At 44.5% G+C, this 25,542-nt stretch overlaps 1 long non-coding RNA gene across 1 annotated transcript; it reads right to left on the bottom strand.

Moving 5' to 3' along the window:
• Positions 1-22,284: 22,284 nt before the first annotated feature.
• Positions 22,285-24,410, bottom strand: LOC111548634. Its single transcript, XR_002733484.1, has 3 exons — positions 24,257-24,410; positions 23,917-24,014; positions 22,285-22,533 (listed from the first exon to the last, which is right to left on the bottom strand). It is a non-coding gene; the product is annotated as an uncharacterized LOC111548634 (long non-coding RNA).
• Between the last annotated feature and the right edge of the window lie 1,132 nt (positions 24,411-25,542).

Here is a 25,542-nt window from a genome sequence, read left to right as displayed (position 1 = left end):
CGGCCCACAACCCTCCCAATCCATATCTCCACACACCTCTTCCTAATAGTTCTCCAGCGCTCCTGGGTGGCGAGAAGAGTCGTTCTACTCTGGGGGCAAACCCCAGCCTAGAAAAGCCCAGGTACATTTTGATAAGTGCAGCCTTGGTCTGGTAGCCACTCTGTGGGCACTTGAGAAGGTAGGAGGCAAAAAAATGCTGCTCTCAACAGAATCCACACGACTTGGTTTTGAATTCCTACTTGGTGCTGACCTAGATCTTACCACCTTGTCTTAACCTTTGCTACAGAGAGGAGTCACACCATTCACCCACCTCCTGCAGAGCTCGGAGGACAATCAGTAAATTGTTATTAGTGAATGGTGCTTTTCTTATTATTTCCTAGCCATGCCAGGAAAAACCAGTTATTCTATCACAGACTGCCTCTTACAAGCAATTAAAAAAAGGAGAGAGACCAGGGAGAGACAGATAAGGAAGAATTTCTAAACCAGAAAAAAATAAAATAAAATGATTAAATTTGTACCCAGTTCAAGATTTCATTTATCCTCCAGCAAAGTGAAATTCAACCCATTCCAAAAGATATGAGAATCCCTGAAACAATGTGGTCTATGAGAAAGAGACAACCATGATTTTTCAGTGAATAAAATTTCAAAACCTGCTTTCGGTAAGTAGGACTCTGACTCTGGAATATTATCTTGGAATCTCCAGATGTTGGTAACAGGTAAACTCAAGAAACCTGCATCTGATTGGGGATGTGGCTGAGTCTGGAAATAGATGCTGTTACAGTGAGTAAGGTGTGCAGTTTATCTTTGGAAAGATAGCTCACATACCACGCAGCTTCTTTAGTTCCCCAGCTAAATTCCGGCAGCCATTTGTCATTTTTGCTAAGGATGCCTTTAACCAGAAAAGCTAGGCTGGGTCTAAAAGAAATCGAACACCATAATTTGTTTGTTTGTTTGTTTGTTTGTTTGTTTAACATTCTGATCTCTCTGTTCAACATCTGTGCTTGGTGGTTTTACTTTGTGGGCAGGGAGCGTGGTAGAAACCTGAGTGTGCATACCAAGGCAGTCAGGTGGTATCTTGTACCACAGAGATGCAGTATTGAGGTTGGAAAATGGAGTATGGGGCTCAGGAAAGGCAAGCGTGCTAGTAACTCGTAATATTTGCTTTGCACTTTACAACTGACAAAATGCATAAGTGATTTCAGTATAATCGGTTCTTTATTCTACAGTTTTCATCCTTTTTTGACCTTTAGACGTAATGATCCGGTGTGTCACACACGGAGACACTCAAACATAGAGCATCAAAAATAAAATCTCAGGCCGGGCGCGGTGGCTCAAGCCTGTAATCCCAGCACTTTGGGAGGCCGAGACGGGCGGATCACGAGGTCAGGAGATCGAGACCATCCTGGCTAACACGGTGAAACCCCGTCTCTACTAAAAATACCAAAAACTAGCCGGGTGAGGTGGCGGGCGCCTGTAGTCCCAGCTACTTGGGAGGCTGAGGCAGGAGAATGGCGTGAACCCGGGAGGCGGAGCTTGCAGTGAGCTGAGATCCGGCCACTGCACCCCAGCCTGGGCGACGGAGCAAGACTTCGTCCCAAAATAAATAAATAAATGAATAAAATAAAATAAAATAAAATAAAATAAAATAAAATAATAAAATAAAATCTCAAACAATGACACTTACCTTTACTCTATGTGAAACACTCTGTTATTTTCTATTTTATTCCATTTGATTTGTTAACAATGCTGGCCACACCCTTCTAAATTGATTTTGCAACCCACCAGTAGGATGCAACTCTCAGCTTTCTTTCTTTTTTCTTTTCTGTTTTTGAGACAGAGTCTCTCTCTGTTGCCCATGCTGGAATGCAGTTGCGCCATCTCGGCTCACTGCAACCTAGCCTCCCGGGTTCAAGTGATTCTCTTGCCTCAGGCTCCCTAGTAGCTGGGATTAAAGACTCTTGCCACCTCACTCGGCTAATTTTTGTAATTTTAGTAGAGAGGGGGTTTCACTGTCCAGGCTGGTCTTGAACTCCTAACCTCAGGCAATCCGCCCTCCTTGGCCTCTCAAAGTGCTGGGCTTACAGGCGTGAGCCACCGCGCCGGGCTGCAACCCTCAGCTTTCAATTACCCTTTTAGTCAGTGGGCTGAACACTGTGGGCTCTTGCCCTCATTTCTACCTGCTTCTAAGCTCTTTCTTGACTCCTCGGTGCTAGAAGCAACCATCTTGCCAGCAAGGATCCACTATCATTTGTGCCAGTACAAGTCAAATGAAGGCATCCTTGCTCCAGCAGGAGCAGTAGCCGACGACAGACCACTCACAGGTAAATGTGAGCCTTTGCTGGGGCCAGGAGACTGGGCCTTGCCCGCCAGCCACTCACCCCAGGACGCTGTTTCTTGATCTCAGAGGGGTAGTAGCAACTTCCTGATGCTCACAGCTTTGCAGCTACACAGGCAAACTGGAAAGCAGCGGTGCTTCTCTCGCCTTCTGTTCTCCCAATCTCTCCTGTGGGTTTTAAGTACCTAATTCCCAGTATTAACTGCCCATTTGCTTTAAATATTGGTTTCTGTTTTCTTACTGAGGCCCAGTTGAAACAGATAGGTGCTAGAAATCCCTATTTTATTTTTGCAGAAACCGAGACTCAAAGTGGTCAACAGTAGTGGCAAATCTGCCACTCAATCCAAGCTTCCTGATTACAAATTTACTTTTTTTTTTTAACCACAGCTATATGTACATTAAATAATTGTTGGGTTTTTTGCTTATACAAAGTTACACTTGTATATCTGAATTATGATAAAAGTCCTCAAAGTCTTCTCAATTCTTTTTTTCTCCTCTTTGCCAAATTAAATTTTATTCTTATGCACCTCCATGAACCTACTGGCTGGAGTGCAGTGGCACAGTCTCGGCTCACTGCAACCTCTACCTCCTGGGTTCATGCAATGCTCCTACTTCAACTTCCTGAGTAGCTGGGATTACAGGTGTGCACCACCACACCCAGCTAATTTTTGTATTTGTAGTAGAGATGGGGTTTCACCCTCTTGGCCAGGCTGATCTCAAACTCCTGACCTCAAGGGATCAACCCACTTTGGCCTCCCAAAGTGCTGGGATTAGAGGAGAGCCACCACATCTGACCCAAATTCTTTAAGTAAGAAGACATTTTCTGCGAGACAGTGTGGGAAAAGGAGAATTTTATTCAAGGGATAAAATGTAAGAGTCCTCTTCCTAAAATGAAAACAAGACCCAGTCAATGAGGAAATGGAAGTCCACATAATTCTGCCAACAAAGAGGGAGAATGACCCTTATTGGATTCCAACAATTTACACTAGCTGTGTTTCTTCATTTTCCCTTCACTTGATTTCCTCATCATTTTTCTAATGATGAATAGTTTTACAAGGCAGTCTCAAGTCCTTTGTGAAATGAGACAGAGTTTAACAAAATGTTTCCATAGACACCCGCCCTGCACACATACTGAGGTCCAGAAAACGTTCCCTGCCACCTGCGGTTGAGATCTGACCTGACACCTAACTCTACGATCAATGCCAGGCCAGCAGCATCAGCCTCACCCAGGATTGTGTCAGAAACACACACTCTCAGGCCCTGCCCCAGGCCTGTGTTGGAAACTCTGGGGACTCTGGTGCATGCTCAAGTTGGAGAACCATCACTGTAGACATTTGACTCCAACCAGAAATACCTCCCCATCTACTTCCCCATTCACAGCCTCTATACCCACCATCCTCAGGCTGTATAAAAGCAAGGGAAACATCACAATTAGACAGGACTGTATTCAACTCCACCTTCTGGCATTCAGGGTGACCTTGTGCAAGACTGAGTCTGGCGTCTGAGGCTGGGCTTCCCAATCTGTACAACAGAAACGTCATGGTACTTAGTGAGGCTGCTGTAAGAATTAGTAGTAGTTCTCAACTGATGGCGGCAGCGATCCCTTCTGTGTCATAACACCCTTGCCTCTCTGCAGTAATATGAAGGCACACACTGGCTTTCAATTACACAGCCTGCATCTTTCCCTCCATGGGAATTGCAATCCATTTCAGCTGACAGATGAGTCAAGAAAAAAATGGCAATAAACATGAAGATACAGAAGGAGCATAGTGAAGAAAGCAAGCAAGAGTTTAAGAAGGGATGAGAAGAAAGTAAAAAATAGGTGACAAAAAAGAGGAACAGGAAAAGTTTAGGGAGAGTGAAGAAGGAAAACAGTGACCAGGAAGCAGGTGGGGAAAAAGAGAAAAGAAAAAGTGGGGAAAGAGAAAACAAGACGGGAAGAGAGAAAGCGTCAATGGAAGGGAGGGAAATGAATGAGTCCAATTCCACCGGGAGCCAAGCTTTCTGTCCCTCCTAGCATGAGACTCTACCTAATTACCTTGTTCCCTCCAAGCTGCTTCTCAGGCTGGAAAGTGGTCTTCTGTCTGGAAAAAGCCGTAAGCATCTTATGTACCTATGGTCCACCTAATCCCTGGCATTGCAGCCTGGGTGCCTGCAGATGGGGTCATGGGTTTGTGCCAGCTGCCAGGTGGTGTGGGCAGCTCAGGCAACTCCAGTCCTGGATACCCAGAGGCCAGAAGCTCAAGTGGCACCCCTCATCTCCCCAGACCCTGGCCAGGAGAAGGAAGAGCTTCTTCCTTTACCAATTTAAGGGCTGGAAACTAAAGAGAGTCTAGATTCTATTTCCAGTCTCCTCCCATTGCTTCCTCCCTAAGCTTTTCCTCCCAAAGCCAGCTTGGTCTGGATGGGCGAACATCCAGTTCTTTCCAGTGAAAAGATGAGAGTGAGAGGAACAGAGCGGGAGAGAACAGAGGGACACGGAGGAAAGGAGGGAAGAATGGAGAAGAGGAAGAAGGGAAAAGAGGAGAGGAGAGGAGGGGAGGCGAGGGGAGAAGAATGGAACCAGAAGGGGAGACTGTCCTTGCTCACTCTGTCTCACTGAAAATGTAACTCCACCTGGAAACAAAGAATGTGCCCAGAAGAGCATCGCCCCCAACACGGATTTCTTTTGCCACAAATTTCGGTTTTCCTCTTTCTTTTCTTTCTTTCTTTTTTAAAAGCAGGAATGAATTCAATCCTAGAGTCTCATGAGAAGAGATCGCTCAGCCTGCTGGAAGGACCGTCCTGTCTGGAATCACAGGAATTAAGAGAAACCACAACTTTGCTGGACTCTCAGTGCAACATAAAACATGTTAGCACTTGGGAAAAGGCAGGTGAGTGACAAAGAAAAGCCCTTGCAACGAACTCATTCCTTCCCGGTTGTCCGTCCGGGTCTGCCTGCCTCCCACCTGCCAATCTAGAGACCTCTGTCTCCACACCATCCTCTCCAGAACCCCCCCCCCCCCACATCCTGACCGCTCTGCAAAATGATAGGTGGATTAACCTGCCACACACCCGAACTTAGAAAGAAAATGTGTTAAGGGAACAGGAAAGGGAGGGGAAATAATGTGAATATCAAATGTATGGTATATACAAAGTAGGTTAGCAGGGCAAGCCTTAAGTGAAATGTTAGAAAGCAGCATTCGGCTACACAGCTGCTCTTGGGGAGTTGAGAGTTAGGCTTCATTCACCCACATTTCATTCTGCAGCAATAAAGGCTGCTAAGAAGCACCTTGAGCTTTCAAAACTGCCCAAGCATGATGGGACGGAATAGGATGGGGTGGCAGGGAATCTTAAGATGGGGTCGGTGGATGCTCCACAGAGCAGGCGGTCTGGCACCCAAGAACACCTTATGTGTAATTCACCAGGGTTAAGCAGGGCCCCTCTCAGAATTTCACCTTGGCCCCTCCTTCACAGCCAAGATTCTAGGGCAACACCTCCAATGAGAATGGAAATGGGCTCACCTTTTGCTTTTCCCCTGACACAGTATTCAACCACTAGTGCAATGTGTGGGGAACACATCCAGGCTTCCTGTTTAAATCTCTCCAAGGAAAGGTATTTACAACACACCAGGCTGGGATGAGTCATTCAAAACACTCAAGAATTTTCAGCTCCATTTTAAAGGCAAACAAGCCCGATCCCTTCAAAAATTGCCTTTGGGAAGGGCCGAAGAGTAGTCAGCAGATTCTATCCTGACTTCATCTGGCCATCTGTGTAACGAATGATTACTCTGGTGTCTCTTTACTCAGGGTCCGCTCTGCCACACACCCCTCACTCCACCTCTCCATCCAGCTAGTCCTCACCATGGTGCTCTCCAGCGCATGCCCCGGCCAGCTTCTGACACCTCTACCACCTCTGACTGAGGGGAGCAGTAATTTTTTTAAAAAGAAAAAATTCCCCACTTTTTTTTTCTCCTTCCTTAGGGCAGAAAATCCAGAATTATTAGAAAATGATAACCTAAAGCTATACAATATAAATTACTGACAGTTTCCCCCTGGAAGACTGAAAATAAAATTACCTTAAGCCAATGGAATTCCTCAGCATACAAAGGCAAACTCTAAAATAGCAAACATGTACTGGAGCTTTGCACATTTCCAGGTAACTTTCTGTACACAAATATGGGGCAGCCCATTCCTTACTAGTAAATATCCACTTCCAGATGGAAGCCTGGGTGAGCCTTGTCAGGAAATTCTCTGTTTCTTGGAAGCAAAGAAGTCCATGATGGTAGGTTGGAGATCTATTTTTTTTTTTTTCAGAGACAGGATCTCGCTATGTTGCCCAGGCTGGTTGCAAACTCCTAGACTCAAGAGATCCTCCTGCCTTGGCCTCCCAAAGTGCTGGGATTACAAGCATGAGCCATCGTGCCCAGCCAAGGCCGCAGGTCTAAAGAGAGGTCCCCAGAAGTTATTTTTGAGGTCACTCATGCTCCAGGAACTCCATCTTTGTGTCGGCTTCTGGAAGCCACAGAAGGACTGTCTGCCCGAAGGACTTGGGAAGGGCCCCAGACTCCAGTGCCCCGGTACTAGCAATGTCTTCCTGGTGTACATGCACACAAAAAAGCCCGTAACTACATTTCTCTTGAACAAAACCAGGGATGACAAATTGCAATTGTAATTTTACAGGCGTCTTTTTAAAAACTAATACACTTTATGTTTCAGAACAGTCTTAGATCTACAGAAAATGTCATAAAATAGTACATAGAGTTCCCATGTACCCTAATACCTATTTTCTTCTATTATTAACATCTCACATTAGGATGGTACACTTGATAACAATTAATGAACCAGTATTGATATGCTATTATCAACTGAAGTCCATACTTTGTTCGGATTTCCTAAATTTGTGCCTTAGCTTTCTGTTACTTTTTTTTTTCCTTTCTGGGCACTGCATTACATTTAGAGATTATATCTCCTTCAGCTCCTCTTGTCTGTGATGCCTTGTGTTTGATGACTTTGGCAGTTTTGAGGAACACTGTTCAGGAATTTTGCAGAGCATTCCTTGCCTGGGTTTGTCTGATGCTTTTCTTATGATTAGACTAGGTTATGGGCTTTTGGGAGAAAGAGCATAGAAGTGCAGCACTATTCTGCTCATATCATGCCAAGCTTACACACCATCGATGTGACCTGTGACTACTGGTGCTGACCTTGATCACCTCACTGAGGTACTGCTGGTCAGATTTCTCCACTGTGAAGTTACTCTTTTTCCCCTTTCTCCATAAGGAAGTCACTATGTGCAGTGGACACTTAAGGAATGGAGAGCTATGTCCCACCTGCTTGAGGGTGAAGTTATCTACATAAATTCATATCTGGAATTCTTGTCTATGAGAGATTTGTTGACCTGTCCCATTTATTTAATTATATCAGTATAGACTCATGGACATTGATTTTATACTTTGCGTTATAATCCAATGCTACTTTGTTTTATTGCTCAAATTGTTCCGGGTTTGGCCATCGGGAGCTCTTTCCAGGGGCTCTTGTGCCCCTTTGACATATCCCTATCAATTTGGGGGAGGGAAGAGCACACTTCCTTACTTTCTGGCACTACAGTATACCTCAGGCTCATTTCAGATATTTTTTTGCCTCAGTCCTATTTCTCCAAGGAGCTCTGGGTCCTTTTAGGTGAGAATGGTGCTAGAAACCAAGATCTGGGTGCTAGGTGTACTCCTTGCTACTAGGGTGTCTTTTTATTGTTTGTTTGGTTGGTTGGTTTTTTAGGCCCTGTCAGCTGGAAGAGAAAAGAAATATTTGTTAGTATACTAACCTATATACATACATACCACATATACACACACACGCACATACATACATTTATATATATATACAAACATGCATACACCATTTTATATATATATAATATTTCTATATGTAACCATCTCTATATTAAGTTAAACATGAGTTTTTACTGTTGTTTCCAACTGTAATCTGTTACCACATGGACCATTCTAGTTTCTTTCTCTTGATTATCTGTAAATTCCGACTCCAACAGTGTGAAATCTGTCTCCTACCCTCCACTATCCATGTATTTAACGTTCATTCCAGTATAGCTATGGCAATGAAAATAATTGTTAACCTGTAACACTGTGAGAAAGAACGTTATCAGCTAAAGTACAGTGCTTGTGTGCAGTCCTTTTGCCTTTACTCTTATGTACTCTACTCATTTCCAAGAGTACTTAGGTCAGTACCTTTTCTCCCACCCTCTTCAGTGAGGTTGTTCCATCCATTTTTAATACAGTTAGCCTCTCTTATTATAGTCTGCATTTCTTCCTGAGATCCCACAACCTTCTAAATGACCTTTTCTTGTTATACACTGTGTATATTAAAATATTGAAATTAAAACGTATATATTGACAAATTCATAATGTCATGTATCCGCCATTATCGTACCATCTAGAATAATGTCACCACTCTAAAAACCCCTGTGCATCGTCATCTGTTCATCCCACCCGACTAACCCCTGCCAACCACTGATCTTTTTACTGTCTCTATGGTTTTGTCTTCTCTGGATTGTCATATAGCTGGAATCATTCAGTATGTAGGCTTTTCAGACTTGTTTCTTTTACTTAGTAATATGCATTTAAGGTTCCTCCATATCTTTTTGTATCTGGTTTGTTTTTTAATTGACTCCAGGAAAGAAAAAATAAGCAGCCCAAATCTGCCACTTCACCTAATCTTCTTTCCCACCCCAAGCCAAGCCATTTCCTACACATCTGGATTCAGGTATCATATGAGAAAACACGTTCCTCGATACCCATATGAAACTGCAGTCCCTGGCCCTCACTCTTTCCTGGCTTTATTTTTAGCGCTTTCTCATACACCTTCACTTTTATTTGTTTCTATTGTTTAATGTCTGTCTCCACGAGGAAAGGGGTTATTGCTATTTTAGTTTTTGTTGTTTTTCCAGCAGTTGAAATAGTGTCTGCCACTTAGGGTCCTTGGTAAATATCGCATGAATAAATCAAATGGACACCCAATATTTATGTGCATTTGTGTGCTTGATTCCATGGCTTGCATGTCCCTTGGCTTGAGAGGAAATCAAGAAATTAGGATGGGAAGATGGAGTGAGGAGGCGTAAGGAAGTGGTGGCTGCTCTCAGTTCTTTATCCTATCTACATGCTTGCCATGGTGCCTGACATTTCTCTCTTAGAGACTAATTTAGTTGGGGTTCTTTTCCTCTATTAGAATTTTGATTTTTGTTTTTAAATGTTTAATAGAATGGTTTTGACTGGGCGTGGTGGCTCATGCCTGTAATCCCAGCACATTGGGAGGCCAAGGTGGGTAGATTATCTGAGGTCAGGAATTCGAGACCAGCCTGGCTGACATGGTGAAACTCCATTTCTACTAAAATATATATATATATATATATACATACACACACACACACACACAAATTAGCTGGGCCTGGTGGCAGACACCTGTAATTCCAGCTACTGGGGAGGCTGAGGCACAGGAGAATCCCATGAATCCAGGAGGCAGAAGTTGCAGTGAGCTGAGATCACGCCACTACACTCCAGCCTGGGAGACAGAGTGAGACTATGTCTCAAAAAATAAAATAAAATGGCTTTAAATGGTTTTTAAAATTTCTGAATGTTTATTATAATGAGTCAAATTTTAGAGAAACCCAAAGACTATTAAAGAAGAATCTTAAATCTCTTCCCCACTCCCCTCAACTGCACTTAGAGCTGGGCAGCTGGGGCCCCTGCCCTGAGCCCTCTGCATTAGAAGGCCAAGCCTTACCCATGGAACGGGAGTCTTCAGGGTCAAGAAGATATGCCCATCTGCAGTCAGTGACTCTCCTTCTAGATCACATTCCAGGTGCCCAGGATGCTAGAAGTCCCTGTCCGCCTGGCCTCAAGCCCTCTTCCAAGACCAAAGTGGGCCTCCTACTGGGTCTGTCCTCCCAATGGCAGACTGACTCAGGATGAGTGCACCCCTAGACCCCAGGAGCATTTGTATGGAGTGAATGAACTGGGGTAAGCAGTGCGGGATGCCAACAATTGTATGCACAAGGTCTCCTCAGGCGCACAAGGGACTAGAGTAAAAGGCAGGGGAGACAGGGTCCAAGTTTCCATTTGATTTTTTGCCTTGGGCGCACCACCTGCCTCACAATGTTGAGACCAGGCCAGCCTCCCCGACTATAAGTCCATCCTCCTGAGGTGACAATGGTAATGGTTTTGGTATATAACCTTCACACCCTTCTATATGGGTTCATAAACATGTAGAAATATAAACACATATGGAAGGGGTTTTCTCTCTTGATCACTTATTTATGAAAACAGTATCCTAACACACAACATAACGTATATCATGATTCTCTCCACTGTACACTGCCTTCTTTTTATAATGTGCCACAGAATGAATGCATGTTTCCTCATGATGGGATATTCAGTGTTTCTCCTCCCACCCAGCTTCCCACCTTATAAACCACTGAAATAATCTTCATACCTACAGTCTTATGTCCTGGTGCTTTTATTTTGTTAGCTATAACTTGGATTCCTAGAAATAGGATTAGTGGTTCAGTTGAAGAATATAACATTTATTTTATAGATGCATCCAAACTGCTTTGGTAAATACAGCAATCCGTACCCCCACTGGCAACGGATAACATGCCGTTTTCACCAAACCTCCCCACTTTGGATACCATAAATTGTTTTAAATTTTGAACATTGGCTAGGTAGAAACTGATGTCTGGTTAATTTCACTTCTGTTTCACTGACTGCAGTGAGGCTCAGCAACTTTTCATATACTCTAGCCATTTGGATTTCCTCTTCTATGAATTGCCTATTGTTAGCCTTTGCACATTTTTCTGTTGAGATGTTAGCTTTCTCATATCAAATTGTAAACTTTTATTAATTAATACACTTCTGTAGTTATCAGATTATCAACTCAACTTTTTTCCTGGCATTTATCAAATTTAAGGTACATTCTCATGTAGATGGTTCTCATTTTTGGGGGGTAGTCAAATCTGCAATCTTTTTTCTTTTTAAATGTTTCCTGGGTCTCCTAGCTTATTTAACAAGGAATCTCTATCTATCCTCCTAAATGTTATCCTACTTTTTTTATTATCACGTGCTTCTGTCCTCACTTCATAATAGAACCCATTCAGGAAACAAAGGAGTCCACAGAAAGGAGAGTCCCTGAATTCTGTAATTCTGTATTCTTAGATCTTTTCTTCTGCTCTGTCCATCATTAAGACTAAAATTTCTTTCTTTTTTTTTTTTCTTTTTTCTTTTTTTTTTGTTGTTGTTGAGACAGGATCTTGCTCTGTCACCCAGACTGGAATGCAGTGGTGGGATCTCAGCTCACTGCAACCTCCGCCTCCCAGGTTCAAGTGATTCTCATGCCTCAGCCTCCCAAATAACTGGGATTACAGGCATGTACCACCATGCCCGGCTAAATTTTGCATTTTTAGTAGAGATGGAGTTTTGTCATGTTGGCCAGGCTGGTTTCAAACTCCTGGCTTCATGTGATCTGCCCACCTTGGCCTCCCAAAAATGCTGGAATTACAGGCATGAGCCACGGCGCCCAGCCATAAGACTAAAATTTCTTGTCTTCTAACAACCTCTTCTTAAAATGTAAGCAATCCTGCAAAAGTAACAACTCATCAGCAAATTAGGCTGGAATTTATGAGAGCTTTCCAAGGCAGACATGTTGGGAAAAATAAAAGGGGAAAAACAGAAAGAAGGGGGACGAAAGCAGAGGTGTGAGGGTTCTCTGCACTCACATGTTCATGCACACAGCAGGAATAAATTGAGTGTCTCCTCCACATAAGTGGGGCCTATGGAGAAAAAAGACTCAAGGGACAACATGGACCCTGTCACCCAGGGGTTTATCATTAGAGGGGAAATGAACACTACCGTCCAAGGTGGAATATACAAGTATGGACAAGGGCAGAGAAGATCACTTCTGGCTGGGTGACCAGGGAAGAATTCAAAGAAGTGAGTATGCGGCTGGGTGGAAGGATCGTTTGAGCCCAAGAGTTAGACGCCACTGTGTGCTATGATCGCGCCACTGCACTCTACCCCGGGCAACACAGTGAGACTTGTCTCAAAAAAAAAAGGGGGGGGGGGAGTGAATATTTATTTATTTATTTATCTATTTTTGAGACAGGGTCTCACTCTGTCACCAGACTGGAGTGCAGTGGCTCAATCTCGGCTCACTGCAACCTCCGCCTCCTGGGTTTAAGCAAGTCTCCTGCCTCAGCCTCCTCAGTAGCTGGGATTACAGGTGCGCGACATCACACCCAGCTAATTTTTGTATTTTTAGTAGAGATGGTGTTTCACCATGTTGGCCAGGTTAGGGAGTGAATTTTAGATGAGATTTCAAGAATGGCTAAGATTTCAACAGGCAGAAGAGGAGGACTTTCAGAAGAAAATAGCATGAGCAAGGACACAAAAGTGGGAGGGGGCAGAGAATTCTGGGGTAAACAGCTTATCCAGACAAACAAAAGGTGCTGGTAGAAGAGCCATGAGAGATCTGCTGGAACGGTCCGTTAGTCCAGACCTCAGGAGGCAGAGCAATGGGGAATAAAGTGGCCTGCTTGGCCTCTGTGCTGGAGCTGGCCCTGAAAACAGCAGGGGTACATCCCAGGATCCCTACTTCCCCGATCTTCAGAATCACCTGAAGCATCTTAAAAATAAAGACTGGGCGCGGTGGCTCACGCCTGTAATCCCAGCACTTTGGGAGGCCGAGACGGGCAGATCACGAGGTCAAGAGATCGAAACCATCCTGGCCAACATGCTGAAATCCCGTCTCCACTGAATATACTAATATTAGCTGGGTGTGGTGGTGGGCGCCTGCAGTCCCAGCTACTCGGGAGGCTGAGGCAGGACAATCCTTTGAACCTTGGAGGCGGAGCTTGCAGTGAGCAGAGATCACGCCCTTGCACTCCAGTCTGGTGACAGAGCGAGACTCCGTCTCAAAAAAAAAAAAAAAAAAAAAAAAAAAATTCATTACACTCAGTGTGTCCCGACTCAACCTATTAAACCTAAATGCCTCAGTAATTTTGATGATATACCGGCTGGAAACTTCTACTTCTGGCTAAATCTGCCCCCAAGAAGTGTCATGATATTTGTAGGATTCCTTAGAAATTATGTGTTCCTCCACTTCCTCTAGTCTGGTTTCCCTATGAAAACGCAGTGGGGCTAGTAGCAAAGACCAGCTGCTTTGGCTGATCAGCTTCATTATCTCAGCTTTTTCCCTGGTAACCGTCCCCGGATTCTCCGTAGGTGTTTACTTTGTGTGAGTTAACTGGCTCTGGTGTAAAGCACGTGACCTGGGTCTAAGCCAATCAGCATCTCATAAGCCCCCTGCCATGACTGGTTCAGGGATAGGCCCTTGGTCCAATCAGAGACCATGAAATGCAATGAGGCTTTGCCTAGAAATGCTGAGCCAAAGATCTTCACTTTTTATGCAGTGTTTGAAGCCAGGAGCCCCTCTTCTTGAGATCTATTGGCAATTATCTTGCGAAAGAAGAGCCCGTTGTGTAGGAAGCAGATGCTAGAGAAAAAGAGACAACAGGGCTGGGTTTTATCACTTGAGATTTGGGTAAAGTCATACCGAAAGCCACACCCCAGTCTACCCTGGAAAGCTTGGTTACAACGGCCAGTAAATTCCCTTTTCTTTATTTATTTTTTTTTAAAGAGATAGGGGTCTTACTCTGTTTCCCAGGCTACTCTCAAACTCCTGGCCTGAAGCCCTCTGTCTCTGCCTCCCAAAGTGCTGGGATTACAGGCGTGAGCTACTGTGCTTGAAAAAATTACCTTTTTGATTAAGCTTGTTTAGATTAGGTTTCTTGTCAAGCTACAACTGAAAGAATTATCACTAATACAAGGTACAAAGTCCTGAAAGGTAAGCTCTTTGAAGCACAAGAAAAGCAGGAACCCTCAGTCTTCTTTATAAAGGAGATGTCCTCATGAGAGAGACACGGGCCACTGGCAACTTGAATTAATCTGGAATATTCATAAGCTTCTAGAAATGGCAAAGAAAATGGTTGATTTGCTTGGCCAAAGAAGGACTCTCCTGATGATGTAATAATTTCATCTCCTTGCTTCTGTGGCTGTATTGAAGATTTGACGAAGCATTAAAATGGCACCTTGTAAAAAATCTTTATATTAGGCAAGCATAAAGTGTTCTGCAAAATCAGGAAGAATTGTGCTGGTTTGGTGATTGCTGAGTCATAAATGTAAAACATAAAAAAATAAGGTTTGTCATAAACAGCACTATAAAGGATTTAGTGAACCTAACATGAATATAACCAAAAGTACAGATAGTACACAGGGAAAAAGTAAGGTTACTAGTGTATTTTAGTAAAGGAGTCAGTAAATTCATATAAGATACAAGCTGGAATGGCCCACAAAATAACTTCAGGGAAGAAAGTTTAAAAATAATGAGAAAAAAAATTAAAATAACAATTGATTGCATTTGGGGGAGAAGAGGGAAGTCTTTAAAAAAAAAATGTAACTTGCAGCCCTTTCTTGCTGTTTTTCATTTATGCATCTGTACCAGGCAGCTGATCAGAAGGACCCATTTCATCTGCCACCACGTGTTTTCGGACAGTGTGGTCAGTTTGGGATGTAACTTTGGTAGGTCATGCTCAGTTGCCCTTACTTTATCATGAAATTATTAAAGGGACAATTGTCTGATTTCTATCCTAGATGGCGGAGGGATCGCTTTCTTGTTTTACCCACATTGTATATATATTTTATTTCAGAATAGATAGATGGGAGAGAGTGTTTAAAATTCATGTAAGTACTCATTTTAGAGATGAGAAAACAGATCTAAAGAATGATAATCAATGTGTTGCACCTTCCTCAGTACAGTAGTCCGTTAGTGTACATGGGGAATTGGTTCTAGGACCCCCACGTATGCCCCAAATCTGCAGACACTCAAGTCCCACAGTCAACCCTGCAGAACGTGAGTATATGAAAAGTCAACCTTCCTTATACATGGGTTTAGCATTCCACCAATACTGTATTTTCCATCTACCTTTGGTTGAAAAAAGTTCACATAAGTGGACCCCTGCAGTTCAAACTGCTGTTGTTCAAGAATCAACTGTAAAATGTTATTGGAGAACAACCATGCCCATTTCTTTATGTATTGTCTGTGACTGCTTACATGCTACAAAGGCAGAATTGTCGTAGCTTCAACAGAGACTGTATACAGCCTGCAAAGCCAAAAATATTTACTGTGTGGCCCATTACAGAAAAAGTTTTTAAATCCCTGCTCTAGAACTCAAGTCTCCCAATTCTATGATGAATTTACTCATTTCACCTAGTATTTACAACACCTGCTGTGAGCTGGGCCTTCCAAATGGGTAAGACAGCCCCAGTACCTGCACTCCTGGAGCGCCACTGGTATTCTTTCTACTACGCCACTAGCCTTCTCAGTTAACAATGGGAAGTGGAAAACTCGAAGTTCATTTATTTAGCAAATAGTATTAAGCACTACCATATCCCAGGCACTGTTCCAGGCTTTGGAAATCCATCCGTAAGCCATAAACATAGAAATCCCTGTCTTGGTCAGGCGTGGTGCCTCACGCCTGTAATCCCTGGGAGGCTCAGGAGGGCGGATCATCTGAGGTAAGGAGTTCAAGACCGGTCTGACCAATATAGGGAGACCCTGTCTCTACTAAAAATACAAAAACTAACCAGACGTGGTGGTGCACACCTGTAATCCCAGCTACTCAGGAGGCTGAGGCAGGAGAATTGCTTGAACCTGGGCGGCAGAGGTTGTAGTGAGCTGAGACAGCACCATTGCACTCCAGCCTGGGCAACAAGAGCAAAACTTCATCTCGAAAAATAAATAAATAAAATAAATCCCTGTCTTTATGGACTACACATTCCAGTGAGAAGAGACATAGACAGTATTTGTAATTTTTATCCCTTAGATAAAGAACTGCCCAAGGTGACAGCTCATAAGGACAGAGCTGGAATTAGAGCCCAGGGCTAACTGACTAACACAGAGGTGTTTCCAAAAGATGCTTTTGCCTCTATATGGAAGATCATGTTGTTTTTGTGGATCTCTCTCCTTCAATTCAAAATCTTGATCTGTCAGGAGAGCTGGGCCCATCAGGTGGCAGGCAGGGGTCCCTCGGGATGAAGGGATGGAAAAGTTCGCTCCTGACCTCCCTCCCAAGGTTTGGCCTCTCATGCACCAAATTCCTAAGCACAGAACCGGGAAGTAAGATCCTCGGCAGCCGTTCCTACAGGACAGTCCTGCAGGTCCATCAGTGTATTTGATTGTTTAAATGAACATCTGTCTAGGACAGAAACTGCAAATAGGATAGGAGAAGTTTGTTTGAATTTCCCTTTAGTACCTCAAAGCAGCAGGTGAAGAGAAGGAACATTTTAAATTTTCATGTCACCAGTGAGGAAAAGTGGAAAGAAGGAAGAGAAAATTAAAAGGAGGGCTCACAAGAGCTTGTCAGAGTCAAAATCAGAAATAGACGTGAGAGTCTCTGGAATCATTTCCTTTTTTCTGGCTTCAGAAAGAGACCCTTCCTCTCTCTGCAGACCACCCTCCAGGAAAGCCAGCATAATAAGGTAGGTGCATAGCAACACTTTACTCCGTAAGAATTCTTCTCTCAAAAAGACTTTCATCTTTGCATTTTGATTTTAGGGTCAAGAAGTCTGATGCTTTATTAAACTGGAAAACTCACCTGCCCAAACCATTGCTTTCTTCAGTGGTTCTGTGCTACTGAAATCACTCAGTACTTTCTGACAAACAACTAAAATGAACCCATCCTGTACTACTGTCTGACCTTTAAAGAATGTGTAGAAACCTTTTAAAGTAGTATCTGGGCCAGGAGCGTGGCTCACGCCTGTAATCCCAGCACTTTGGGAGGCCAAGGGGGGCTGATCACCTGAGGTCAGGAGTTCGAGACCTGCTCTGGCCAACATGGCGAAACCTGTCTCTACTAAAAATACAAAAAATTAGCCAGGCGTGGTAGCACAGACCTGTAATCCCAGCTACTGGGGAGACTGAGGCACAGGACAATCACTTGAACCCAGGAGGCAGAGGTTGCAGTGAGCCGAGATCGTGCCACTGCACTCCAGCCTGAGCAACAGAGTGAGACTCTGTCTCAAAAGAAAGAAAAAGAAAAAATAGTATCTGTACTGTAAGAAAATTACCAGTGAATGTTTATGACTCCAGGCTAATATTCAATAGCAAATTTTCCTTAAATCTATTTTCTGACATCCTGAAGGACGTCTACTAGAGCCAGGAAGTATCACTTGGTTTCCATCATTGACATCCTGACAAATCTTAGGGACTAAGGAGTCACATTTGCAGCCTGCGGGCCATTTCAAAAGCTTCTGCCTCTACTGAGGGAGCGAAAGAAAGAAGACTTCAGGACCAAAATTTAGCGAGATATTCTATAAACTCCAAATCCAACCATTTTCCATTCATTCATTCAACATATATTTATCGAGCTCCTTGTGGGTGCCAGCCACCATTAGGCATTGGAGATAGAGTGGAGAACAAGCCGATCAAGTCTCTGCTTCCATGGAACTTGTAAGTTCTAGGGAAGGAGAGAAATCAATAAACAAATACATATGTAAGACAATAGTCATCAAAGAGAATTTCAGGCAGGGATAAATACTGCTAAGAAAACTAAGGCAGGCCAGTCATGGTGGTTGACACATATAATCCCAACACTTTGGCAGATCACTTAGCCCAGAAGTTCAAGACAAGCCTGGGCAACATAGTGAAACCCCGTCTCTACAAAAAAAAATACAAAAATTAGCCAGTCTGGCTGGGTGCAGTGGCTTATGCCTGTAATCCCAGCACTTTGGGAGGCTGAGATGGATCACTTGAGGTCAGGAGTTCAAGACCAGCCTGGTCAACCTGATGAAACCCTGTCTCTACCAAAGAATACAAAAATTAGGCCAGGCATGGTGGCTCATGCCTATAATCCCAGCACTTTGAGAGGCCGAGGTGGGTGGATCACCTGAGGTCAAGAGTTCAAGACCAGACTGGCCAACATGGCAAAACTCCATCTCTACTAAAAATGCAAAAATTAGCCAGGCGTACTGGTGTGCGCCTGTCATCCCAGCTACTTGGGAGACTGAGGCAGGAGAATTGCTTGAACCCAGAAGGTGGAGACTGCGGTGAGTGGAGATTGCACTGCTACACTCCAGCCTGGGCGACAGAGTGAGACTCAGTCTCAAACAAAAACAAAAACAAAAACAAAAACAAAAATTAGCCGGGCGTAGTGGCACGTGCCTATAGTCCCAGATACTCGGAAGGCTCAGATGGGAGAATCACTTGAACCCAAAGAGTGACAGAGTGAGACCGTTTCTCAGAAAAGCAAACAACAACAAAAATTAGCTGGGTTTGGTGGCTTACACCTGTGGTCCCAGCTACCTGGGAGGCTGAGGCAGGAGGATCAAGGATAAAGGAGGTCGAGGCTGCAGTGAGCATGATTGCACTACTAAACTCCAGCCTGGGCAACAGAGCAAGACCTTGTCAAAAAGAGAAGGAAGGAACGAAGGAAGAAACTAAGGCAGAATGGGAGATAGTGATGATGGGTGGGAGGGGTTGCATTCCACAGAGCAGTCAGATAATGGGAGGAAGGAGCTAGACGTGGAAGGTCTGGGAAAAGCATCCCAGGATGAGGAGCCCACAGAGATCCTGTGTTGCAGGACCAGGTTTGGAAGCTGCTGGCACCATGAGGACATGAGGGCTGTGAGCTCCTAGAGTAAGCGTGCTGAGCGCTACAGGTCACGGGTCGGAGCGCGGGTTCTATTCTACTGTGACAGGAAGCCATGCCATGAGAGGATTTCCCACAGTGAAGTCAGGTGATTTGTGTTCTTAAATGCTGCCCGGGGACTTCTGAGGAATGGAGCCTAGGGAGGGAGAGCAGAGGCAAGGGGGCCAGTCGAGCCCTGATGGTGGGATGAGTCAGCCGGGATGAGGGGTGCTAGCTGTGGTCCTCGTCTGCCTTATTCTCAGTTCTATCCTGGCCCCCAGATGAAGCCTGGCCACAGTGTACTTGGTAAATAGTGGTTGCAGGAATGACTGAAATCCTGGCCCGAGGGAGCTCACAACTTTCCATGAGGCAAATACGCAGATCTGTTGGTTATGACCCAGATACGTGGCGACCAGAGGAGTGATGGGTGGGGACTGGTGTCTTCCTGGTACAGCCCCAGAGGAAAGCAGGCAGTGCAGCTGGGACGTGCAGCCACTGTCCCCTGGGGCTGGCGGAAGGGTGTGGAGTGAGGGGGAGGGAGAACTGCTGATCCGGGAGCAGTGCATCCCGTTGCAGCCTTACTGGGAAGCTTGCATCCTAGAACCGACTTGCCTCACCTTTATTCAGGGATTCAGGCCCTTCCCCCTCCCCCAAGGTCTTGCTTAATTCCCCTGGCTTCCTTGAGGCATACTCAGAAATTCCTTTCAGTTCCCCTTTCTGCTGGCTGTGCTTGAGGCAGGGATGGGCCAAATACCCTCCCCGCCCTTGGTCCATCCAGAAGTACTGAGTCAACAGCCCTTTCCCAGAATCTACCTCCATCTCTTTCCACACCCCCAGCCGGACTGTTCCTAGGAATGAGGTGAGGCAGGACCCCAGAGCAAAGTGTGAGCTCGTGTGCAGAACCACTCGGAGGTGGAAGGAAGCTAGAATCTAGAGTAGGGCGCCTCTGACACTTGTCCCGAACATAGATCTCCCAGGGACGACTGTGTGGGTCCGAGGTGGGATGGAAAACTTGCATTTCTTGCAGGCTGTGGGGATGCTGGTGCTGAGGCTTCCGATCACCCCGGAGGCACGGCTCTGTATGAAGGCAGGGTGAGGCTGGCAGAGGAGAGGTAAATACAGTCACAATTTACTGAGTGCCAGACTCCAGGCTAAGGGCATTATGTGAATAATCTCTTTTAATCCTCACCAGCCCTGTGAGTTGGCACCATTATTATTCCTATTTAACAGATGAGATTTAGAAAGACTGGTGAACTTGCCCAAGGTCACATAGCTTGCAAGTGAGACTTGAACTCAACTGCCTGACTCCAGCACCTGAACTATTAAGAGAAATTCCAAGGGGATAAATCTTGATCGTCTGACCATGACGTGTTGTAAGTGACAACTAAAGAAAAGATCAAGAAATAAAAAAAGATCCCCATACATCCAAACATGTAGCAGCAAAGAGAAGGGTATATATTGTATACGCAGCTATTACTGGACCCAGTAGAATTGCAGGATGCCTCAACTTCTGAACCAATCAAGATTAAAAATAGCTGTGACAAAAGAAAAAAGATAGTGTGACATATTATCTTTCTGCTTCGAATCTATCTAAAAATCTATATTTCAGGATAAAATTCCCATCAGATTTAAAATTTTCTCTTTTATTTCTGTTGTTCCATTCCACCACATCCCAGGGTGTTTCATTCAAAAAACGTAGTAAGTTATTTGTCTAAATTGTCTTTGGTTTTTATTTATAAAGCATAATAGATAAGCACCTAGTATAAATTATTTGAAATTACTATACCACTGTACAAGGTAAACAGGAGATATGCTGAAATGCAGTTGTGGAGTTACCGCCTGACTTGGTATAAATAGCCTTTAGGTGTTGGACAGGGAAAAAAATGTTGGACAGAATTCTCCTTGCTGGACATCGTACACACTGAAAATTAAATTACGTTGTGGAATTTAAGTATTTATAATCAGCACAACTCAAGTAAAAGCAACAATCTGGTTTAAATCCTTCACAAAAGGAAACTCAACGTTGGAGCATCTGAAAGTCTTACTAGCCCAATTCTTTTCTTTCCCAGGGAGAAAGTCCCTTGGATGTTACACAGGCTTAAAGCATGACCTTGCATTTTCAACCCTTGGCTTCCTCATTTTTGTAGGTTTCAAATCAGACCCAAAAGACTATCTCATGTGGTTAAATAATGTGGTGTCTGGGTTAATGACTCCAAAATGAGACTGGAGAGAGAACAGATTGTTTCTTCTATAGACTGCCCTAACTCTCAGCCTCTGGGTCCTCCAGGCACCCCATCAACATAATCTTGTGCGCTTCTGCTCGTCACACCTTGTATAAGTACTCCACGGGCTTACCGTACACATAGGCTCTTGGTGGGGAGACAGCAGTGAAACTGATAGGTTGTAATTCATGTTCCAGTGAATCCTATGCAGTAGGGGAGGAGTCTTACCGCAATAATGAGGCATTCTTTGTCTTGGCTTTGCTTTTTTAACAAGTTTCCTAAACCTTGGTGAGCTCCATGCTCAAAGGAGTTCAGGGGCATTCTATTGAAATTCTGTTTTTCCTTATAAAATCGGAATTAAAATGCTCTCATCTGCACTTCCTCCCCCAGGCCTTGGAGACTTGGTCCTGGGGACTCCCATGTGTGCAGACCTTGCATGGTAACTGGTGGTACTTTTTCTCAGCTCTTCTTCTGAGTGGCAGAAGCAACGCTAAAACTCAGATTTCCTGCTTCCACTGCAGGCCTTTCTTCAGATGCTGAATGCCTTTCTACGTTCACTCTGGAATTATTAATATCTGACTGACACCCCCCTGCTTCCATCCTCAATTCTTGTACATATGTGCCTGATGTTATCTAATGTTTTACCTTCAGGGGAAAACAAATTCTAGCTTTCCAACAGAAAGCCCGAGATTTATCAACTCTTTAAGGCTCTCTTGTATACAGCGTTTTGAATCTAGACAAAATACATAAAGAGTTGATACCTTAATTTCCAAGAAAATTGATTACGAAAATAAGCTGTAAATGTACAGCCCAGCCCTGTCCAATAGTAATATGATACAAGTCATGCACATGATTTTAAATTTTCTAGTAGCCATGTTCGAAGAAAAGTAACAGACAAAATTAATTTCAACAATATATTTTATTTACCTCAGTGTAACCAAAATAGCATTTGAACATATAGTCAATATTAAAACAATTGCTAATGAGCAATTTTGCCTTCCTTTTTCACTCTAAATCCTCAAAATCCAGGGTGTTAGTTACAACGACAGCATATCTCGATTATGACAAGGCACATTTCAGGTGCTCGAGAGCCTGGCATGGCCAGTGGCTGCAGCGTTGGACAGAACTGGGGTGACCACTCGCATAATAGCTGGAAAAATCTTCAATGAGTGCTTTAACTTCTGTGCCCCTTCCATGTTTTCCTTCTTGAAGATAGGCCACACTGGCTCTGCCTCTCTCTGGATAGCCTACCTATTAAACATTCAATAGAAGGGAGGGAGGGAGGGAAGGAAGGAAGGAAGGAAGGAAGGAAGGAAGGAAGGAAGGAAGGAAGGTTCTTTTTATGCCTCTTAAATCATCGCATCTAAAAATATTAAGTATAAAGTCTATCAACACTAACATGAATTTTTTAACCAGGCATGGCAGCATGCACCTGTAGTCCCAGCTATTCAGGAGGCTGTGACAGGAGGATCACTTGAACCCAGGAGTTCAAGGCTGCAGTGAGCTATGATCACACCACTGCACTCCAGCCTGGGCTAGACAGTGAGACTCTTGTCTCTTTAAAAAATAATAAGAATAATAACATGTATTTTTTTAACCTGAAATTAAACTTTCTTTCTTTCTTTCTTTTTTTTTTTTTGGTACAGAATTTGAAGAAGGCAAAAGGAGTTTACTTTGGCAGAAGTTTCCATATGACCTTGGTCCTGCGGGATCTCACTGAAAGCTAATGCTGCAAACTTGTCATACTTTGACTTCAAAAAGTCAATGTCAGACTGGGCTCGGTGCCTCATGTGTGTAGTCCCAGCACTTTGGGAGGCCGAGGCAGGCGGATCGCGTGAGGTCAGGAGTTCAAGACCAGCCTGGAGGACGTGGTGAAACCCCGTCCCTTCTAGAAATACAAAAATTAGCGAGGCGTGGTGATGGGTGCCTGTAATCCCAGCTACTCGGGAGGCTAACGTAGAAGGATCGTTTGAATCCGGGTGGCGGAGGTTGCAGTGAGCTGAGATTGTATCACTGCACTCCAGCCTGGGCAACAAAGTGAGACTTCATCTCAAAAAGACAAAAAACCAAAAAGTAAATGTCACCAAGCACCCACCTGCAGCTGAAGCTAAGTTGGTTGTTCAGTAATATTTGAGACAGAGGCCTAAACTTCACAGACTCCACAAGGCGCTGACCCAGCCGCATGCCTCTGAGCAAGAGCAGGAACAGGAAGAGATTCCCCTGCAGACACAGTCCTGGGGCTACCACTCTCACATGCAGCACTGGGCCACTTTGTCTCCTTCATCGCGCCAGCCTCTGAGGTGAGCAGGTGGGTCCAGCCCCCACCCGGAGGCCACAAGTCTGAGCCCCTATCTACTTTCTGGGGATACTCTCCCCTCCCTCCTTCCCAGCCTTGCCTCAACTGCAGCTCCCACCTCCAGGACTGTTTCCCCAGCACAAGAGCCCTGCTGTTTAAATCATCAGCTGAAGCTTCATGCACTGCCTCTCTGAGTGGTGTGTGCTAGGGAGGCCTTCCAGGATTTTTCTTCTTTTTTTTTTTTTTCTTAAATATAATGATGTCCTGATCCCATCCTAAGGGCTGAGCTGGACGATGGCGCCGCTGAACACATGCTTGTTACCTAGGTTCTGACTCACCTTCATTTGCGTGGGACTTTGAGTTCAGCCTGGATAATCTGCTGCCTCCATCACTGAAGTCATCCAGATCCCTTTCAGTCTGAGCTGCTACCACCGCTCTACAATTAGCAATAGGAGCAGAATGAGGAGGGCGAGGCTCACACAGTCCCACCCAAACCATCCAGACACAACCCAGGGGGAGTCCAGGTCACTCATTCATTCATTCATTCATTCATTCATTCATTCATTCATTCTAATCTGCTCTCACGGAGCTTCCAATGTAGAAGTGCTCCCAGAGAAGTGAACAAGCACTTAAAAATAAAGCAACATAAATACCAAGTTGGGGGAAATTTTCACTGACCTTTGCTATCCGACTTTGTGAGCAGTGAGGATGGTACAGTTTGAGACAATTCACTCATTCCCTCAGTAGTAATGTGTCAGACAATAAAGATAAAACAAGTAAAACATTATAGAATGTTAGAAATAAGGACCAAGGGGTGAGTAAATTGGAGAAGGGGTATAGGAATTTGCTATCTAAAGGTAAATTCTCAAAGACACTCTTTTTTCATAGTCATAATTGTAAAATACAGTTTGACCAAACAGAGCCCACCTGTAAAAGTGCTTCCTATCTTGATGGGTGTGTACAGGCAGAGAGAAGTGGCTCCAATAGAATTCTATAAAGTGGGCCTCATCTTCCTCATCTGTGAAATGGGTGCAAGTAGGGAGGACAAACTTACTGAGCGCATTAGCCCAGGTCTTCTAAGAAGTAGACTCAGAGGGCAGATTGACCCGCAAGAGATGTCTTTAGGAAAAAAATTGTGAGAGAGAGTGAAGAGGGAACTAGAGGAGGTTGGGAGAGCCAGGAGACCAGGCAGCAGCCTGGGGACCTTGTGCAGGAGAGGGAAGGGAGGAAGGTTTGGTAGGAAGAGTCTGACGCCGCCGTACAGTTTCAGCCAAGCTGATGTAGAGCCAAAGATGTAGAGCTCTAGGGAATAGGCCTGCCTCAGTATCCCTGCTGTACTCTTCCCTGGCTGGGAGCAGCCTGTGGGAAGCCTGGCCTCACCCACCCAGAGTTCCAGGGTAGATTTCAGAGCATGGGAGCCAGGGCAGGTCAGCTGGAGAAGTGACAGGTACATTTTTCTGGGCACGAAGGTCCACTCCTTGTGCCCTTGTGTATTAGTCTGCTAGGGCTGCCATGACAAAGTTCCGTAACCTGGGTGCCTTAAACACCAGAAGTTCATTTTCTCACAGTTCCAGGGGCTAGAAGTCCAAGATCCAGGTGTCACAGGGTTGGTTTCCTCTGAGGCCTCTGTCCCAGGCTTACAGATGCCACTTTCTCCCTATGTCTTCACATGGCCTTCTTTCTGTGTGTGTCTGTGTCCTCGCCTCCTCTTCCTATAAGGATGCCAGTCCTATAGGACTAGGGCCCACCCTAATGACATCTTTTCACCTTAGTCACCTCTTTACAGGCCCTGCCTCCAAATACAGTCACATTCTGAGGTGCTTGGGTTAGGACTTCAACATGGAAATTTTGGGGAACACAGTTCAATCCATAACATGCCATGTAACTGCTTCTCCCCACAGTTGCAAGTTGCAGCCCCTGTGGTCCCATGTATGCCTCTTCCCTAAAGAAAACCCAGAAGAAGA

The sequence above is a fragment of the Piliocolobus tephrosceles genome, chromosome 5 (assembly GCF_002776525.5).
Source record: "Piliocolobus tephrosceles isolate RC106 chromosome 5, ASM277652v3, whole genome shotgun sequence".
In the NCBI taxonomy this organism is placed as follows: Eukaryota; Metazoa; Chordata; class Mammalia; order Primates; family Cercopithecidae; genus Piliocolobus; species Piliocolobus tephrosceles.
This window is presented reverse-complemented; position numbering and strand designations above follow the sequence as displayed.